Below are 17884 nucleotides of genomic sequence, written 5' to 3' on the forward strand. Positions count from 1 at the left end.
GATGCTGGACGTGGAGGGGGACACTGGGATAGAGATGCTGGACGTGGAGGGGGACACTGGGATAGAGATGCTGGACGTGGAGGGGGACACTGGGATAAAGATGCTGGACGTGGAGGGGGACACTGGGATAGAGATGCTGGACGTGGAGGGGGACACTGGGATAAAGATGCTGGACGTGGAGGGGGACACTGGGATAAAGATGCTGGACAGTGGGTAGTATCTGCCATAGAGAACACAATAAAAAATAAAATAAAAATTCCCCATAATCATTTTAAATGTTATTTTATGGTTTAAAAAAAATGCCGTACCTTGTTTCTGTGCTGCAGATCTCACTTGTTGCATTATATATGCTGCATATTTGTTATCTGTAAAAACAAATTTCAATCAATTAAAATAAAATTAATTCCATCATCAAGCAACCAATCTTTTTTTTTACTCACCATTCTTTATTGTCTCAGCAATTTCTTTGCTTACTGTTAATGTTATTGCTCCCTGGGAGTCTGATAGTGTTAATAACACATTCTCCATCTTGCCACAATTGTTAACTTTGTGGATGCCTTTTATAATCAAAGCCATAATGAGAAATGATTAGCACAGATGCTGAACTAAATTTGCATTGTTATCCCTAATTATGGGTTAAACATTTCAGAGTGGCACAGCTGATTAACCTAATGGTGTGTATCCTACTTAAGGGATAGTTTACCCAAAGAAAAAAAAAGTTATTTGGGTGAACTATCCCTTTTTTACATGACAAATATTCCATATAAATATATTACACAATTGTTTGTCACCTTAATGTAAGTTTCAATTCATGTTTAATGATTGGGAAAAGTGTGTGCTGCAAATTATTCTTAAAAAATAATATGAAACAACAACACATTGTAAATTAAGAAATGAGCATGTGTGGGTTTTGTTTATTGCACTCCTGGAATCAGACATATCCAAATAAAGATATCGGATAAAAACACAAACATGAGGCCTAATTGTAAAACAGTCACATTAGATGTATGCATGTATTGATGGATTGACTAATTTATTTAATGGAATAATGTTGTACAAAAATGTCAATGTATAAAGAGAATACACATCTCTCAATAAAGAGAAAATTAAAACAAACAGGACTTCACTTCAAACCAAGAAAATAAAAATAAAACATGTCCTAATTACTAAGTACTATAGAAAAAGTAAATTGTATTAGGCTATAGGTAATGGACTTCTTAGAATTAAGGGGAAAAAAATATCAGCTGACATTCTCAGCCAATGAGCACGAAGCTGTGTCGTCAGTCAGTCGTTTCCCATCTTTTTTTTGGTAGTGCAGTCGGTGGAGAGCAACTGCGCTCGACTGCTCAATCCGACACAGCCGCCTCGCTGTCGCGAGAGTTTTTTGGCACACGTCAGCATGAGGTCAGAGCAAGGCGGACGTAACTTGGACACTTTTCTAACCGGCATGCATCTCACGGTGATCACCGGTGATCGGTTCTGCGCAGATTTTGTTCATCTCAAACAAGCCTATTTTCCGGCTATATTAATATAGCCAGCATCAGCAGTGCGCTCATTTCTTTTTGGCATTGTAATGCCGCCATACCTGCCTGGTCTTTTTGAGGATTATATAATACATGCGTTGTGCAAATTAAACATATAATGAAGAGAGAAGGGGTCCACGCGCACAGAACATGCATAATATAGACATCACGTCCAAAGATCCGTTCCTGCCCAAAATACACCAGAGTAACCGACCGCTCTTTTATCATTTTTACGAATAAATGTGCAGATAATATGTGATGCACAAATGCGCCTAACAAATATTGTGGCAAGGTGGCCTGGGTCAACCCATGATTCATACATCCTTACAAACAGCATGGTTGGGATGAGGTCCACCTCCGCGCGCCAGCCAAAGAGGCCACGCCCCCCCGGACCAACCTGATAGTCCATGGCCAGCAGCCCCGGCGGTCAGCAACCCCATGAGGCCGCCGCAGCTGACAGAGCAGGGCCAGGTTTCCCTATACACTTCCCTCCCTAACCCCCCCCTATTCCCATCCTCCCCACGGCGGTGCATGCGTACGCCTCTTCCCACCCGCCCATGCCCCCTCCCCTTTTGTTTCCCTCCGCCCCAGCTCCAGCAGCCGACGGTAGTGAGAGCACCGCTCAGCCAGCGTCGTGGGCATCTTTTTGTCCCCCTATCTTTCCTCCTTTTCCCTCCTCAACAGCCCCGGATGTCCCCAACTACCAGCACGCGGCAGCAGCTGCCCCCATACCCTCCCTGTTTTCCCTCCCACAGGCCCGGTCTTCCTTCTCCCTTCTGACGGCTACCCAAATGCCAGCCCCGCTCAACGCACCAGTCCGGGAACCACCTCCAGTCTCCAATGCCCTCAGAGCACAGATCCTGTCAGGTGCGGATTTCGACCTAGCGTCTCTTCTCTCCATTCTCCCCCCGCCCGCCCCGGACCGCGAAATCGACTGCGGTCAGTTCTCAGTCACACTCAAAAAACCAGCACAACACTCATCCCGTATACTCTTGTTCACTGAATTCACAATCGCCTTCAATCGCTTCACCGAGGTCATATGCTCAGCTCAGCCACACAGGAGACGCGAGCTCAGCGATTACCTCGCTATAATCGCGGAGCTCGCGCTTTCTTACAGAGGTTCCCATTTCTACACATACCATAAGTTGTTCTCAGCCAAATGCTCAATCCGCGTAGCTCATTGGAACCAGTGCCCGTACTGGGGAGCACTGGATACAGACCTGCACAACCGTGTTTTTCTAAACTGCCCCAATATCTCCTGCGCGGTGTGCAGATCATCCTCCCACGTCACAAATGCGTGCCCCTTAGTCCACCCTCCCTCCCCTCCGCATTCCGCGAACACCCATCCCAAATCAACAAGCTACGTCCCGCACCATCAATCCTCAGCTCCAGCTTCCCTTCGCCGTATTCCCGCCCAACATCCAAACACCAGTGTCTGTTTATCCTTCAACTCCAATAGATGTGTTAGACAGCACTGCCGTTTCCTCCATGTTTGCAGCTATTGCGGCGGCGCGCACGCCCGCCTTATTTGTCCTGTCTTTAAATCTAACAATAAAAACTCCAAACATTATTCATTGTCGTCTGTTAATGTGCTCCGCCTTTCAGTAGAACTGCGCCACCACCCAGACCCCACATTTACAGAATACTTGCGCTCAGGCCTCACGCACGGCTTCGACCCAGGCGTTGGAACCCCTCTTAAATTCAATAACATATGCCCTAATCTCCAATCTGCGCTCGCCGAGCCGGACACCGTCGACAGTCTGGTCTTAAAGGAGGTCAACTCAAAATTTATGATTGGTCCTTTCACGCTACCCCCGTTCAATCGATACCGCGTCAGCCCAATCGGCATAGCAACCCGGAAATTCTCTGGCAAAAAACGCTTAATCATCGACCTTTCCTCCCCCCACAAATCCCTGTTCCCGAGCTTAAACAGCCTCATCCCGCCCGAAGAATTTTCCATGAATTACCACGACGTCGATCAAGCAATAACTCTCATTAAAAAAGCAGGCCGCGGAGCCAGGTTGGCGAAAGTAGACATTATGTCCGCCTTCAAAGTTATGCCGATCCACCCAGACTTCTGGCACTTATTCGGCATACACTGGCGCGAAAAATTCTACTTCTCCGTCCACCTCACCTTCGGCTGTAGAAGCAGCCCCAAGATATTTGACACCCTTTCAGAAGCAATTTGCTGGATTCTCCTGAACAATTACTCGATCCCCTACATCATCTACCTATTAGACGATTTTCTGATAGTTTCGCCTCCCAACGCCATTCCCGCCGCGCACCTGATAACCGTCCAAAAGGTCTTCTCCGACCTAGGAGTCCCCCTCGCCCAGGACAAAACCGCGGGTCCCGACACCAGTATCGAATTCCTGGGCATTAAACTAGACTCAGTTAAGTTCCAAGCCTCCCTCCCTAAAGAAAAAATCGACCGCATAACCCTGATCGCCACGCATCTCCGAAATAACCCAAAATGCTCAAAACGCGAGCTCCTCTCTGCGCTCGGCCACCTAAACTTCGCCATGCGCATTATCCCGCAGGGTTGCCCCTTCGTCTCCCATCTACTCAAACTCGCCTCCTCCGTCCAAGCGTTAGAGGATCAGATTTTATTAGATCAACCATGCACAAACGAACTCAACCTGTGGATATCCTTCCTAGCCCAATGGAACGGCATGTCTTTTTTCTACAACGACGCGATTTCCCATCCTATCGATACCTAGCTCTATACAGATGCCGCTCCATCAGTCGGCTTCGGAGGTTATTACCGAGGGCGCTGGTTCGCATCGACATGGCCCACTCAACTCACAGACCTACCCCAACATCTCCAATCCTCTGCGCTCTTCGAATTATACCCCTTAGTCGTTGCCGCATACTTATGGGGAGGAGAATGGTCATCGGCCAGCATCATGGTACATTGCGATAACGAGGCGACAGTATACTGCATTAACAAGGGGCGTTCCCACTCCTCCGCGCTCACCCCGCTCATAAGAAGGCTAGTTTGGATTTCCGCGTGCGCCCAGTTCATCATTACCGCTACACACGTACCCGGGGCAAAAAACCAAATCGCTGATTCCCTTTCCCGCTTCTCATTGCAGAAATTCAGACAGCTGGCGCCTTCCGCGGACCCGGTACCCACACCAGTGCCTCCCTATTCGGAATTAATATTCCCATGAACCACCCTCTGCAATCCCTCATAGACTCCTCCCTCAACAGCATCCTGCAGGCCGTGTCCCCCAGGACCCTGCAGTCCTACCTTACGGCTTGGAAATGCTTCAAACTCTTTCACAATTCATACAATCTTCCGTTTCCAGATTTCTCCCTCCTCACCGTATCCTCCTTCGTATCCCACCTCAATATTAACAAAAAACTCCAAATCAACTCTATTAAGGGCTATTTAAGTGGAATTCAATTCTTCCACAAATTGATATTCGGCCTGCCATCCCCCGCCATAAATGCCCCCCAGCTCGCTTTACTGATTAAAAGCATCCATAGAACACACCCCACCACCCCAGACGCAAGGAAACCCCTCACACTCGAAATTCTCACCAAGTGCATCACAACTCTCCGCAAAGGCTACCTCTCAACCCATATAGCACACACACTAGACGCAATGTTTATCCTGGCTTTTTTCGGCTTACTACGCGGCTCAGAATTTCTCAGCTCCTCCATTTTCAACCATAAGATCCACCCCACCTTTTCAGACCTCACAGTGCTAGACAATGACACCATCTCATTCCTTATAAAACAAAGCAAATCCGATCAAGCAAAGGAGGGCCACCACATTTACATATTCAACCTCCCGTCACCCATTCAACCCTACCAGACCCTCCTGGCCTATCTACGCCTCAGGCACTCCCAGATCCGCTCTCCCCTCGAACCCCTTTTCGCCGACGACTTCAACCGCCCCTTCACCAGATTTAGTTTTCAGAAACACCTCCGAGCTGTCCTTCAACTATCAGGCGTAGGCGCAGGCCAGTTCTCCACCCACTCCTTCCGGATAGGCGCCGCCACCACTGCCGCCCAGAAGGGACTCTCGCAACCCCAAATCCAGGCACTCGGGCGCTGGTCTTCCGAGGCCTTCAAAACTTAGATCCGGTCGGATCACGCACACATCAGAGAATCCCACCGAACCCTCGTCAGCCAACTCACATAGGCATTCCGCCCAGGGCTCACCCCCCAAGCACCCTCCCCTCCGCCATTCGGCAGCTCGCTCCCTCCAGTTTCACACTCGTGCATTGGTCACGCAACGCGCATTGGTCGCACAAGGGCCCCAGTCACACTCGTGCATTGGTCACGCAACGCGCATTGGTCGCACAAGGGCAGAAGCCTCCTACGTGCATTGGTCACGCAACGCGCATTGGTCGCACAAGGGTCCCAGTCACACTCATGCATTGGTCACGCAACGCGCATTGGTCGCACAAGGGTCCCAGTCACACTCGTGCATTGGTCACGCAACGCGCATTGGTCGCACAAGGGCCCCAGTCACACTCGTGCATTGGTCACGCAACGCGCATTGGTCGCACAAGGGTTCCCAGTCACACTCGTGCATTGGTCACGCAACGCGCATTGGTCGCACAAGGGCTCAAGCCACCTACGTGCATTGGTCACGCAACGCGCATTGGTCGCACAAGGGCCCAAGCCACCTACGTGCACTGGTCACGCAACGCGCATCGGTCGCACAAGGGTCCCAGTCACACTCGTGCATTGGTCACGCAACGCGCATTGGTCGCACAAGGGTCCCGGTCACACTCGTGCATTGGTCACGCAACGCGCATTGGTCGCACAAGGGCCCCAGTCACACTCGTGCATTGGTCACGCAACGCGCATCGGTCGCACAAGGGCCCAAGCCACCTACGTGCATTGGTCACGCAACGCGCATTGGTCGCACAAGGTTCCCAGTCACACTCTCGCATTGGTCACGCAACGAGCATTGATCGCACAAGGGCCCAAGTCATCTACGTGCATTGGTCACACATCGCGCATTGGTCGCACTAGGGCCCAAGTCACCTACGTGCATTGGTCACGCAACACACATTGGTTACACAAGAGAACAAGCAATTTCATGCATCGGTCACGCAACGCGCATTGGTCGCTCAAGGGTGCTGGCCTCACCATAGCGCCAGCCCCAGGAGCCAGCGCACAGAGCACGCAGTGATAACAGCCTCAGGAACCAGCACATTCAGCACTACAGGAATCTCACACTCCACACCAATATCGCCGAGCACCCATCGCTTCTAAACCTCTACTTGCTTCCCGGAAACTGCCGCAGGCCATGCCAAGAAATCTCAACCGTCCTACCCAAACCGCCCAGCCGAAGCGCCGGCCGCGGTCCACCGGATTTCTGCATCTTTTGGGGGTCATCAGGGTCCAGCACCGTGCACTGTCTGGCGCCGTCCGCAATTTTTGGGGGGATAGGCGCTCAGGGCTCGGTCCGGGCTCGGAGCCCTCTCCCCGGACAGTACGCCAAATACGCATAAATCCTAATTACCTGCAGCCAGAATTTGCGGGGGCGAACTCGTGAAATTATGTTTAATAAACAAAGTTCGGGAGTAGCCCTGGCAAATTACCGAACACAGAGCACATAATCGCTAATCAGACTAATTATCCAACCAGCGTCAGCTGAACACATATAAATATAAAGAAGCTCCTCACCTCAATCATCTCGTCCGACTTCGCATCCCACCACCACCCCGACTCGTCTCCCCCCTTTTCGCCCCTGCCTCTGGCAGCCGGGGGGGGATAGGCGCTCAGGGCTCGGGCTCGGTCCGGGCTCTGGGCTCTGGGCTCCCTTCCCGGTAAAAGGGGGAGCGCTCCGGGCTCGGACGGGAGCTCAGAGCCCGGAGCCCTCTCCCCGGACAGTACGCCAAATACGCATAAATCCTAATTACCTGAAGCCAGAATTTGGGGGGGGGAACTCGTGAAATTTGTAACGGCGGCGCGCTGAGTCTGCATGGATTCAGTGCGTTTTTAAATCCGCAGGGGCGCCGAGCAGAGCGAACATCAGAGAGTACAAGGTGTGTGTGTGTGTGTGTGTGTGCACATTTATTGATAGATTGCTATGATATGACATCTGCATCGGTGCAGTTCTTGTAATTGCAGTTTACATAATGTTACTGGACCAATACACGGTTTGGTTTCTCATCCAATAGGCCTCCCAGTATGTCTTTGCTACAGTGTGGTAGTTGTTTTTTCTTCCAACAAAAATGAAGCGATTAACACCTATGAAAACATACTTTAGAAAACGATCATGATTTATTTTAATTTACTTTTTAAAATTTAAAACATATTATTGTGTATCTCGGCGTTACATTGTGTGTGACAAGTGTTTCTCTAACTAGTGACAAGTGTTTCTAACTCATTTAATTTACAACAGTATGTTATATTAAGGGTTATATTAGAATATATATTAAGTTCGTCACTGTTAAAACTAGACGAGAATGCAGATAATGCTGATCTATGTATAGTTTGTTTATTCATCGATGTGCTGGTAATGCCTCGGGCTTCCGTAGGGGGATCACATGCGCGCTCTTCTCTCCCTCATTCAATACAGACGAGTGAAGGTGAGAGCTGCGTCACTGTGTGTTTCTTTAACCTTCCCGCTACTTTTTCCCTTTTTAAGGGTACAACATGTGCAGCCATGCACAGAAATGGTTAAATACACACATCATTGTCTGAAAGCCACAATGGCACAGAGAGAGAAACATCATGTGGAGTTATTTTGTTTTGTAATATTAAATATTTTTTTGTATTAAGTAATAATGAATCATTAGTGTATCATGATACATTACAGTAAGAGTAGAGTAAAGGGATTTGTTGTCATGAATCACAGGGGAGAACCCAAGTGCAGGCAGACACGGATGGTGACGGGGTTAACAAAGATTTTAATATAAAAAACGGCAAAACAAACATCCACGATGGGAAAACACTAACTAAACTTAATACCAACAGTGAAAACAAATACTTCCCACAAGGGGGGCAAAAATAAACAACCAGGAATAAAAACAAGGAACTAGGAAACATACAAAAAATCCAAAAGGAACCAGGGAACTAGGAAACAGGTACACAGGCAAGACAAGACTTAGGTACAGGTACAGCATACAAGTCTAACGAACGAGCACAGGACAATAGACAAGAGGGCATTTTATAGGGAGACTAACAACGGAGATAACAATGGGCAGGTGTGGGTACTGAAACACTCAGGGAAGGTTAACGAGACAAAAGGGCGGGAAACACTGCCGAGACACGAGAAAGCACATGGCAAGTCAGAATCAAAACAAAGCCATGTCTTTCTCACACAAAACCGAAGGCTATGCCATGACTCCGCTGCAAGACCAAGAATAAACATGACGTGATGGCGGAATCATGACATTTGTGTTTTATTTGAAGTAATTGATTTATAGAAGTGGCAAATTGATAATTCATGTTTTTATTTTTAATAAATAGAAATAAATATAGAACAGATTAAACATATTTCCAATAGACAATTACATTAATACATGTTTTGTCTATATTCTTAATGAATATTAGCTGGTTAGTTAAATTATTATAAATGAAATACATTTTCAGGGGGTGACTTGATGTGTAACCAACTGTTTTGTAGATTATAAAGGCTAAAAAATATACATATGTATATATATATATATATATATATATATATATATATATATATATTTCATTGTAGATGGATATAAGACATTTTTTCTTGTCGTGCGGGAGTAGGTCTGCAAATGAGCAACAGTCAGGTGAGAATAGAACGTAGACAGCCTCTCACACACAATACCACTGTGTTCCCAAGATTCATTGCAGTAATTGACCCTTATGTTGTTTTAAATTTACACGTACATTTCATAAGAAAAAGGTATCGTCAAAGGATAAACTTGAATGTCCTGACATTATTGACACACAAGAAATTATTAATTGTCTTTCAGTCAACTGAACTGAAATAAACGTTTTGGTTTCTCAGAAAAGTCAGTGCAAAAAGAGAATGAAGAGGGGGCAGAACAGATTGAAGAAGGCACAACAGAGAAAGGGCAAGATCATGATCCAGGTGAGAAAGTGAACAGAGATGTTTTAGATAATGTGTCTGGTCAAGTTAAGATTTCTTTAGTTACCAAACTTCTATTTGTACGTGATTGTCACTGTACAGGGACAGAGAGAGCATGAAGAAGAGGAAGACATGAGTCAGGAGAGAGAGGACAGACATACAGAGAAAGAAATGTCCGATGAACAACAGACAGCAGCTGCACCTTTAGATCAGTTTGACTTAGGTGAAAAGGACACAGGCCCAAAACAGGCAAAATTACACTATTATACCCAGGAGTACTTTGGCTTACAAAAAAGATCATTCCAGTCAAACTGGTTTCAAACTTTTGCTTGGCTTGAGTACTCACAGAAGACAGATTCTGCATACTGCTTTGCTTGCCGTGTGGTAAAAACTTGAAGCATGATGTATTTGTGAGTAGTGGATACAAAAACTGGAAAAAGGCACTCAAAGCATTTCACAAACATGAGGGGACTCAGTCACACAAGGATTGTATTGTCTCCTGGAAAAGTTACAAGGCTAGTGCATAACAGGGAAATGTTATACAGCAGATTGAAGCAGCAAATGCTGATGAAATTAGACAAAGAAGGGAGTATATGCGACGTGTTGCGGCTGTGACCTGCATGCTGGGCAAGCAAGGGCTACCATTAAGGGGTCATGATGAAACAGCAGAAAGTCATAATAAGGGCAACTTCTTGGAATGCATGGGGCTTTTGCAGAAGTTTGATCCTTTCTTGCAGTATTACACCCCCCCCTCAAACAGCACCTACCTCTCCCCTGTCAGTCAGAATGAAATGATGGAGTGTTGCTCGAAAGAGGTGACAGCAACTTTTATCAAAAGAAATGCATGAGTCAAAAATGTTTGCCATTATGGCAGACGAGGCCATAGATGGACACACTGAACAGCTAGCAATTTGTGTGAGGTATGTCACTGAGGGAACAGTTAAAGAGAGATTCCTGTCCCTGACAGAGCTGAGAAGTTTCGACGCAAAGTCAATAACAGAAGCATTAGAGGGAAAATTACAAGAAGAAGGAATTGCTCAATTGAAGTGTATTGCTCAGACATACGATGGAGCAGCAGTTATGAGTGGAGCAGCTGGAGGTGTTCAGTCTCTTTTCAGGGAGAGGCACCCTGAAGCTATATATGTTCACTGTTATGCCCATGAGTTGAATCTCGTATTGTGCCACACCTGCAGAGGGATTACGGAGGCCGCAGAGTTCTTTAGCCTGCTGGAAAGTCTGTATTAATTTTTTAGTGTTTCCCTGGTCAGCCACCACAAGTTTAAAGAAGCTCAAACTAAATTAGGATTGCAACCATGTGAACTGGTGCAGCTGTCCAACACACGGTGGGCGTGCCAGCTTCACTCAGTAAATGCTGTGCTTGAAAATCTTCCTGCCATCATTGATTGCCTCTCTGCCATCAATACAGCTACTGCAGTGGGGTTGAAAACAAAAATCTGCAAATTCTCATTTGTATATTTGTAGATTCTTTTCAAGGATCTCCTATCTGTACTGTTAGGCTTGCACAAATATCTCCAAAAAGAGACCATTGAGCTTCCCCAAGCAGTAGCATACAAAGATGCTGTGTGTGACTCCTTAAAGCAGAAACGTAGTGATCCCACTGCTGCAGATATATATGCAGATCCCACCGCATTTGCGGCTTCAGCCTAACTCTCCCACTCATATTTTTTCCTTTTGTTATTAAATCCAGAGGACAAAGTTCCAAATAAAATAATTTCTACCTCCAATAGTAGCACCTCCAATTCACTTTGCATAAAGTTTCGTTTCTTGCCGCCAGTTTTAGCCATTTTTCTTACTGCTATCTTTTGCCAAAGTGGACTCATTACCATATTTAAATTGATTTAATTAGGGGAGGAGACTGGGTGGGGCGTTGTGCTCATGCATGTGCACTCAATTTTACGTTAATTGGGATGTACAAAGATAATATGCGTGGGATCCTTCATACGCAGAGATCTGTTTTTTTTGTCCGTACGCAATGTTTTAGTATGAATTCAACGCAAGTCTTTGTACATGAGGCCCCAGCTCATTCATAGACGACGGCATGATCACTATGGTTATCGATATATAGGCTCAACTGAAGCAGCTAACCGATCGTCATGGGATCCCGAGGGTGTAGAATTTTGTTGTTGTTTGTGGTGTTTCCAATAATGTATATAAAACTTGCTTAAAAATATCTAAAATGATATTCATATTATTCAGGCTATAGTTAACTCAAATAAATTCATCAGATGTGTTTAAAACTATTTTAGGAGCAGATTATTGTGAATGCGAAGAACATAGCTTGTATTATGTGCGGATATACATGCATGTCGGAGTAATACAATTTAGTAGGCTATAAAGGGGGCATACATTTTCTTTTTGTATATGATCTATTTATTGAGTTTTTCACAACACCAAAGACAAACAATCAATATTTAATGTATAATAATAATATAATAAAAAGCACACAAAACAACAAACAGACACAAAAAAATAATAATAATAATAAAAAAATAAACATTACTACAAAAACACCAACACAAATCCCTCTCAGTATTAACAGGTTTAGTATAGTATACAATATATAACAGAGCTTTATGTCATAATACAGAAATAGGACAAGGTCAGCCTTAACTAGGTCCAGCAAGTAAAGTTGAGTAACCTCAAAACTTAGAAAATAATGTGTGTTGCTAACGATAATACCAGTTGAAAACTGAGAAACCACTGAAAATGCAGGGTTGGGCGGTCAGTCAGTCAATTGAGACTGCATCCAGCTGCAGAGATTTAACATGCTCCAAAAAGGGTAACCAAATTCTTGAAAATTTAATCATAGAACCACGAAGGCAGTGTTTAATTTTTTCCAATTTAACAAAAAATAAGGCATCTTTTATCCACCGAGTATGAGAAGGGACTCGAGGACCCTTCCAGTTCATCAAAATGCAACGTCTCGCTAATAGTGTAAGAAAAGCTACCAACTTTTGAAAGAAGTAATAGCGGAGAGTGAGTCAAAAACCGACTCCCAAAAAAGAGATAAAGCAGGACAAGTCCAGAACATATGAGTTAGATTAGCCGGTTCTAGATGACACAGCTTGGATCAATGTCAGGGAACATACGGGCTAATTTACTTTTAGACCAATGTACCTTGTGGACTACTTTACACTGTAAAACCCTGTGGCGAGCACAAACAGATGACGAGTGAACACGTTTCAAAATCGAATGCCATGTCTCTGTCTCTATCTCTATATTAAGATCCCTAGCCCAGGTAATCCGCAGACTATCAGAATCCAAAGGGCAACATGTGAAAAAGGTATTATAAATCGTAGAGATGGCCCCTCTATGATAGGGATTGATATTTGATATGGTATCGACAATGGTGGAGGGTGGGATCGAGGGGAATCCCAGAAAATGCTTACGGACAAAGTCACGGACTTGCAAGTATCTGAAAAAGTGGAACCTTGGTAAGTTAAAAACTTGAGTTAATTGGTCAAAAGAAGCGAATGTTCCGTCAATGTAAAGATGTTTAATGGAAATGATCCCGTGGTCCACCCAGGCCGCAAAAGCCTTATCAATGAGAGAGGGAGGAAAGAGGGGGTTAGAATGAACAGGGCACACAAGAGGTGTTGACTGTAAAGTAAAATGCCGCCTGAGTTGACGCCAGATCTTAAGACAATTTTTTACTATAACATTACTGGAGAATGTTAAAGGTGATAACGAGAGAGGAAGACACAAAAGAGACATAAGCGAAGTGCTGCCACAAGCATCCTCCTCCATCCTTAACCAGGGTGGAGGCTGATCGTTGGAACAGCACCAGATTAACATATTACGAAAATTTGCAGCCCAGTAATAAAACAAGAAGTTAGGTAGTGCTAAACCCCCCAGCTTCTTAGTTTTTTGTAAAATGCCTTTCTGTATTCTTGGAGTTTTTCCATTCCAAATAAATTGAGAAATAGTGCTATCTAAAGAATGAAAGAAACACTTTGGAATAAAAATCGGTATGCATTGAAAAAGATACAGAAATTTAGGCAGTACATTCATTTTTATACAATTTATCCTGCCTGCAAGAGAAAGAGGCAATAGAGACCAAAGATGAAGCTCTTCGGTCAATCGATCCAACAGAGGAGAGGAATTACAGTTAAACAGGTCAGAGTAGTTTTTAGTTACGCAGATGCCCAAGTAATTAAATTGATTTAATGATGTCTTAAATGGCAATTTTGAAAGAGGGTAAGCTGTGGCTGCGGAATTTATAGGCAAGAGTTCACTCTTATGAAGATTCAGTTTATACCCCGAAACCTGCCCAAATTCCTTCAGTAGATCTAAAACGTGGGGTATAGATCTGTCTGGCTCAGAGACGAACAGTAAAAGGTCGTCAGCATATAAAGACAGTTTGTGCACAGCGCCCCCTCTTAGAATGCCCATCATTTGACTAGATCTAAGGGCCACTGCTAATGGTTCAATAGCGATGGCGAACAATAAGGGGGAAAGGGGACAGCCCTGCCGAGTACCACGTCCAAGAGGGAAATAATCTGAGAAATCATTGTTTGTGCGGACACGGCCAAAGGAGAAGCATAAAGAAGTTTAATCCACGAGATAAATTTACAGCCAAAACCAAACTTTTTTAATGTGTGGAACAAATAAGGCCACTCCACACGATCGAATGCCTTCTCTGCATCCATCGAAATGACCAACTGTTTGGTCTGTAGAAATGATTGAAGGCAAAACAGCCTCTTGACGCCTTGCCAGCATTTTAGCTAATATTTTAACATCCGCACATAATAAAGAAATAGGGCGATAGTTACTACAGAGAAGGGGATCCTTGCCTTTCTTCAATAAAAGTGAAATGGTGGCCTGTCTTAAAGTAGGAGGGAGTATGCCACATTGTAAAGATTCATTAAACATATTTAGCAGTAGTGGGGAAAGTTTATCTGTAAATGCTTTAAAAAATTCAATAGGAAAACCATCAGGCCCCGGACATTTCCCATTCTGCATGGAATGTAACGCATCTTTAATTTCGTCTACTGTAAAAAGCTCATCCATCCTAGAAGACGTCTCGGGGTCAATGGAAGGAATGTTTAGGGGCCCAAGGAAACTATCCAACTGAACGTCATCAGATGAGCACTCAGAAGTGTATAACAAGGCATAAAAATTCCTGAATTGGTCATTAATAGTTTGAGGGTTAATAGTTGTGCCATTAACAGTATTCATTTTTAAGATATATTGAGCCGAGGTAGATTGTCGGATTTGGTGAGCCAATATTTTGCCTGGCTTATCACCAGATTCATAATAGCTAGAACGAGACTTAAGTAATGCTTCTATTGCACCATCGGAAGCCAATATATCGAATTCAGACTTTTTAGCAAGCAACTCTTTTATAAGTTCGGGTTCAGGTGCATCCTCGCATCTGGACTGCAGGTCAGCCAATGTTTTTTTTTTCGATAGGCAGAGATATCAACTATGATAGTAGCGTGATCTGAAATAACTATAGGACTGTAGAAACAATTGTTAACAGAAGAAAGCAACTTGTTGTCAATGAGAAAGAGGTCAATTCGAGTAAAAGTACCATGTACGGGAGAAAAAAAAGAAAACTGCTTATCACTGGGATTGAAGAAGCGCCATACATCGGAGACAGCATACTGCTCCATAAACAGTTGAATAACTTTAGACGATTTAGATGGAGAGATGGGCTTAGTGGATGACCGATCAAGTGAGGGATCAAGACAGCAATTAAAGTCTCCACCGAGAATAAGGTGACCAGACTCTATATCAGGAATTGAAAAAAGATTTTTTTTATAGAAATCCTCATTATCCCAGTTTGGGCCGTAAACATTAGCTAGCGTCAGAGAAATGCCAAAAATTTTACCTGTAACAATAATAAAGCGACCATTGGGATCTGATATGATTTTAGAGACGGACAGGGGTACTGACCTATGCACTAATATTGCTGCCCCACGGGCCTTACTTGAAAATGAAGAATGGTAGAGTTGGCCTACCCATCCTCTGCGAAGCTTAAGATGATCAGATGGTTTAAGGTGGGTTTCCTGCAAAAAAGCAATTTTAGCATTTAAATGTTTTAAGTGATCAATCACTTTATTGCGTTTAACAGGTGAATTAAGCCCCTTCACGTTCCAGCTGACAAACCTCAACCCACCACTAGGAGCCAATTGGGCATTACAGTTTAACATAGAAAGGGAATGTTAGAGGTAATATAATCCAACGAAACTGCACCCATGACAGATTCACCGCAGCGGAAGAGAGGGAGGAGCGGGCAGCACACAAAATTAAAGAAAAAAGAGGGAAAACACACACACATAAAAAAAAGAAAGAAAAGAAAAACAAACATACTAACCCCAACCCGGTTGCTGTAGAGAACAAAAACAGCAACGAACACATCTCTGATACAACGATCAGCGAATATTACTACTTCCCTGAAACAATCGCACTGCCCCCACACACAAGTGCAATTAAACCTTAAGAGAACAAGTTAAACCATATCAAACAACTCGAATAAAACACATTGAAAGAAACATGGCTTGGACTTATAAGACCTGTGGGGTCATATGCCTATATATAGTCAACAGAAAATATATCGAAACAGCATTCACCTTAAAGCCGGTGTACGGTGCAAATATGCATGTTATAAGAAGCTAAATACACAAGACTTATGTATAAAAAGATTTTTTACCCTTTTTTCAATAATAAAAAAAAGATATGCATAAAAAAAAATGACATGCATTTACCGTCCGTACTAAGGCAGGAAAAAGGTCTGCACCGTTTTAGCATCAGCCGCAGACTAAAAGTGCCAATTTGCTATCTTACGAGTTCTTGTTTAAGTCCTGGTCCTGGATGAATTTAACAGCATCTGAAGCGGACTGGAGCCATGTTTTATCTCCGTTAGGTAGAGTGATGCGCAGTCTGGCCGGGTAAAGAAGTGCCGGCTTGAACCCGCGCTTGTATAGCTCCGTCATGGGACCTCTGTACTCGGCGCGCTGCTTCACCACGTCGGGGCTGTAGTCGTCAAACAGACGAATCGTATGGCCTTTATAAAGAAGGGCACCCCGTTTACGAGCCTCGCGAATTACGACGTCTTTAACTTGGAATCGGTGGAAACGCAAGATGACAGGTCGCGGTCTTCCTCCCGGGGCCGGCTTAGGAGCGAGGCTCCGGTGCGCACGATCTAACTCAGGGGGCGAAGTGAGGACCTCCGTACCAAGAACATCAACAAGTAGTTGAGAAAAGAACGTTGATGGACGAGGACCTTCTATCGATTCAGGTAGGCCTATAATCCGAATGTTTTGACGTCTGCTACGTCCCTCCAAATCAGCTACTTTGAGTTTGAGCAACTCGTTGTCTTTCTGCAAAGCGGAGTAGGCGCCCTCGAGATGCTGAAGCCGTTGGTCAACTGAAGTGGCGTTAACTTCCAGAGAATCAATGCGTTGCCCATGGTCAGCAATGGTGGAATGAATGCTGTCCAGTGTAGATGCAAGAGACTCGAATGAGGATTTAAAATCAGCCGAAAGGGCCTCTCTGTGTACATCCAGCAGTGAGCTAATGTCAGCCATGGAAATGCTAGCCGTTGACGAAGAACCCTCCTTGTCTTTTTCCGCGTGCTTTATAGCCTTAGGCATGATTAAGTGTTCCGAGCACTTACAAACAGTTTATTAAACTTTTGTTGACAGTATAAATTAAAATTCGAAGGTTTGGCAAGAAAATTAAAAATGAAACGGCGGGAGCAGGCTGAGCGCGCGACTATTCTGCACTCCTCATAACCGGAAGTCCCGGGCATACATTTTCAGAGCTGAGCATTTACCTTTTCAGCTAAAAGATCAACATGGGGCACACAGCCTATTGAAGACTGTTTTAACGCCTTAAGTCAATTTTCAAGTGAGTTTCATGTTCAGTGTTTTTAAACGAGACTGTTTGGTAGGGACCCGTGTCTGAAGCGGGCCGCTTGTGCAGAAACGTAGACGATGCTGAAGAAATGTTTTTGCTTCGTCAGAACTTAGGTTGTTGTGCTGCATTGCTTAATAACGCAACTGGCAAAGGCCTTTTGAAATCCGCGTCTCCCACGTTTTCTGTCTCTGCCAGGTATCATAAACACACCTATTAAAAAAATTTAGCTTTTGCGTTTGACGCTGTTCGCATTTTGTATGCACATTTATCGAAATTAAGGTATGTCAAAAGTGCATTTTTCACATATGAAAAATATGTATTCTTACGTATTGTTAAATGTATTCTTAAAAATTTTTTTGTGGGGTCCTGCGGACACGGGTTGGCCGGCTGGTGCCCAGGCGAAGCAAGCGGGGATGGGTCAGTTTTTCACCCA

The sequence above is a fragment of the Barbatula barbatula genome (assembly GCF_947034865.1).
Source record: "Barbatula barbatula genome assembly, chromosome: 17".
Taxonomy (NCBI): domain Eukaryota; kingdom Metazoa; phylum Chordata; class Actinopteri; order Cypriniformes; family Nemacheilidae; genus Barbatula; species Barbatula barbatula.